Raw genomic sequence first — 3,879 nt, forward strand, 5'->3', positions numbered from 1 at the left:
ACGAAACTGTGAAAAATACAGCTTTACTTATTTGATTGGTAAAACAGATGCATTCTGTAAATTTTGCAAAAAAATTACACAGAATGACTGTTTTGTAGGTATTGCAGATATTTTCTGTACCTTCATGGTATTATCTGTTAGTTTAAGTCCGAAATTGTGAATATGACAGATTTGCGTATTTGATTGGTAAAACAGATGCCGTTTGTAAATTTTACAGATATTGTGCTACCATGACTTTGTTAACGTTACTAGCAAACTGTGAAAACTACAGTTTATTGGCGATTAAACAAGCAAAGTATGTTCTATGTATAATTTTCAGATACGTGTGTTACCGGAAACCTTTAATAATGCTTCAAAACTGCAAAAACTAAAAGATTTGATTCTTTAATGTTTCATTCACTTTTTCCCCCAACTTTTACGGTACCTATTTTGGGAAAACTACAGGTAAACCCATATAATTTCTACATTAATTTTGACAGACTATTTTCTGTAATTTTTAATTGCTCGCACTTCTTTAACCAATGGTAAACTCAAAAATAATCGACCTCTGTTTGACAGTAAAAATACTAGACCTAATTTTAAAAAGCTCCTATCATTTATGGTTTAACTAATATATAATTTTCGAGTTGCAAATCTTCAAATTCCACCTTGTCGGTTTATGTGTAATAAATATAGCTTTGTGAACGGGTATAGCTTTTAAATATATAGTCTAAACCCAAAGTTTCGACGAGATGCAAATCAATGCATATAATTGAAGTAACAGGTGAAAAATGCATCATTTTTTAGTCAATTTAATTTTTTAACTCATCGTGTAGGGGACTAGACTATACATTTTTGGTTCATGAGATGTTTATATTTAGAGTGCATTTTCTATAAGATTTAGTAAATATTCTACAAATTAGTTAATATTTATATTAGCCCATTTGGTGCCGCGAGATAAAATGTAAGAACTTAATAATGCTAAAAAACGAGTGCACGTGGATTCGAGAGAGTTCACCGGCCCCCACCTTTAGAATGGAAAATAACCGCAACCCCAGGAGGGGGAAATTCTTTGGAAAAAACTAGGAGGCTCCGCTGGGTCAAGAGAGAGACTTGAACCCTTTTTTGTCACTTCCCTCTGGGCTAGAAAGTTTCCATTGTGCGCGGTCGAGTTCGGGTTTTTTTGGACAGGTTCGATATCTACGGTCTCCACGCGGGTAATGCAGGTGTGGTTTTTAGAGCTAGAAATGAAACGCGACTTACTGAGTATTATATAACCTCGTTTACCAGCGCCCATTAAGTGAGATTCCACAATTTGAACAAGTAAGTTAAATACATTTCAGCATTCTGTATGATAAATGATCTAGTTATAAAAGGTGAATTTTGCTGTTTATTTTTAATAGAAGACAATTGAAAATCCATAAATCGGTTACTTATATTTGGAGTTAATTAAACAGTTTTTCTTTAAAAATAAGGAGATAAAGCCTAGATCATTTATATATTGAATTTATTATAGAACCAAAACGCAAATTTATGTTTATGTTTGTTTACAGACTATGATTAATATAGAAATACCACCTTGATTATTGCGTCATAACGAGTGCCAACTAAACAAGTAAGTTATACATATTTGCATTGTTTATATTAAAATAGACCCTAATATTGCAACCCCTTGGCCAGATAGGTTTTTCTTTACTTTTTACGGAAATTCAAATGCCGCTTAAAAAATATCAGCCATTATTGCTTTACATTGGCCCTTAAAGGGAGAATGAAATAGTCAGAACAGGTCAAGTGAAAGTCTAGGAAGCTGAAACCAAAATTTTTTGTCCGTCTTCAAAATGTCGTGAATGATTACACCTAACAACGAGAATTTTACCGTTCTTTGGATTGTATTTCGTTTTAAATATCGAGTATCCAGAAAAAGCGAGCACAGATAAGGAATTAATCCAAAGGTATAAAATCGTCTTTCTCATATTTTCCCCTTATTGTGTATTGAAATCCATGTTAATATAGTTTTTAAAAAGGTAGAAAACCAAAAATCTCACATTGAAAACCTGTTTTTCTGCAAGATTTCTCTTTTTTGGCACTCAGAGTTTGTAGTTAAAAGCTGTTGTTAATTTAATATTAATCATTTAATTATTTTTCCTTTAGATGCACCGCGAAGATTAACCCAGAAAATCGCAAAGGGTGTAAGTCCAAAAATTATGTTTTTGATTAAAAAATATTTTCGAGTTTGGCTGGCTTTGAAGGATTTTAAAGTCATTGTAATTTTTAAAGGTTTGGCCTTTACTTTTATTAAAATTTTGCATATATTAAAAAAAATTTTCTTTTAATTTTTAAAATAATGAATCGTTATCAAAGGGAACTCGTTTTCAAAAATGACTTTTACCGAAATTCACGGAATCAATGAATAAGTTCCCACATCACAGGATATAATCAGGCTACAATCGGTATGTCTTTAATTCTTTGGGTGTAATGTTCTTAGATAAAATTTTTGAATTTTATAGCCCTACAAGTAATAAAAACAATGTTTCTGCAAATATTGGAGACATTAATTTTGCATAGAATGATGCAAATTGAGTTAACGTGCAAAACAGTGATTTTGATCTGACATTTCTGTGAAATTTACAGGTTCAACACTGAATAATTCTGTTAAATATATCATATCATCTGTTTAAAGTACTGATATTGAACGCACCCCAAAAAAGTAATATACAAATGTTTCTGTTTAATCATCAGATTTTTAACACCAATAAAACGATGGACTTTACACGGGTTTCTGTAATTATTACACATTTTAAAAGCTGACATATACTGTTATTTCTGAAAAAACCACAGGCATTAGTTTTAGATCAGAACAGTTATTTCTGAGAATTTTACAGATTTTGAAAGCAGATCTATACAGTTATTTCTGTAAAAACCACAGTACTTAATTCCACATAAAAACAGTTATATCTGTAAATAATGCAGATTTTCAAAACCGATTTACACAGTTATTTCTGTAAAAACCACAGACCATTATATCAGATCAAAACAGTTTTTCTGTAAGAATTACAGATTTTCAATACAGATCAAAACTGTTGTATTCATAGTTATTTCTGTAAAAACTACAGAATATGGTTACAGTTTTAACTTGTAAAATTGACATAAAAACTTCTGTTTTGGAGAAAAACGAATAACCTATAATTTTTACAGAACCGTTCTGAAAATCGAGAAAACCGTAGTTGCTGTTATTTTTACTGATATTTTCTGGCATCACGTGCTGCCAGAAGTTTTCTGTTTTTTTCACTGAACATATTTTTCTCAGTGTTGGGGAAAATTTTGAAAGGGTAGGAGAGAAATAGATGCGTCATTGCTGTATTGTGGAAGGGGGTAGAAGTACCGGTGTTTCCCTGGCCAAGGAAACCTAAGTCTTTTCAGGAGCCCCAAGGTTTATTTTAATCTCTATGAAAGGTCAGCGACCAGCGCCTTTCGTTCATGGAGATGGGGTTTTGCTTTTTAAATATTTGGAATCGGAATCCTACAATTTCCTAATTTACTACTTTTAATACTAATTAATACTCAATTTGGATATTTTAACACTACACTATTACCGTTAACCTCTGCAAGTTTTGATGGAAAGGAGAAACCGGGTTAGACAGCGGAGGAAAACTCCATTTAACAAGTGGTGAGAGAACTTGCAAACTCTACGCAGAAGGATTTGTTCCTAGATTTTCACCCGGTGCCACAGTCCGGGATCGAACCCGGGATCCTCTTGCTGCGAGGCGAAAGCGCTAGCCGCTACGCCACCCCACTATAGAAGCGAAAATTTCTAAGCGGATTGCTAAAGAGAGCGCTGGATCTCATTTTCAGCTCATATCTGTTGTAGGTAGATATTCCAGTTTTTAGCCTAGGGTCACG

At 32.9% G+C, this 3,879-nt stretch overlaps 1 long non-coding RNA gene across 4 annotated transcripts; it reads left to right on the plus strand.

Moving 5' to 3' along the window:
- The first annotated feature begins 546 nt into the window (after nucleotides 1-546).
- Nucleotides 547-2,749, plus strand: LOC149630990 (uncharacterized). 4 transcript variants are annotated; one of them, XR_016374016.1, is made up of 6 exons: nucleotides 547-1,302; nucleotides 1,533-1,594; nucleotides 1,660-1,931; nucleotides 1,993-2,256; nucleotides 2,341-2,429; nucleotides 2,487-2,749. It is a non-coding gene; the product is annotated as an uncharacterized LOC149630990 (long non-coding RNA). The 4 variants fall into 4 exon arrangements; XR_016374015.1 differs by having other exon boundaries at nucleotides 1,660-2,256; nucleotides 2,611-2,749; XR_016374013.1 differs by having other exon boundaries at nucleotides 548-1,302; nucleotides 1,660-2,256.
- The last annotated feature ends 1,130 nt before the right edge of the window (nucleotides 2,750-3,879 follow it).

Source organism: Phalangium opilio, unplaced genomic scaffold (assembly GCF_054372755.1).
Source record: "Phalangium opilio isolate 3A_F unplaced genomic scaffold, DU_Popi_V2 ptg000101l_1, whole genome shotgun sequence".
Lineage (NCBI taxonomy): Eukaryota > Metazoa > Arthropoda > Arachnida > Opiliones > Phalangiidae > Phalangium > Phalangium opilio.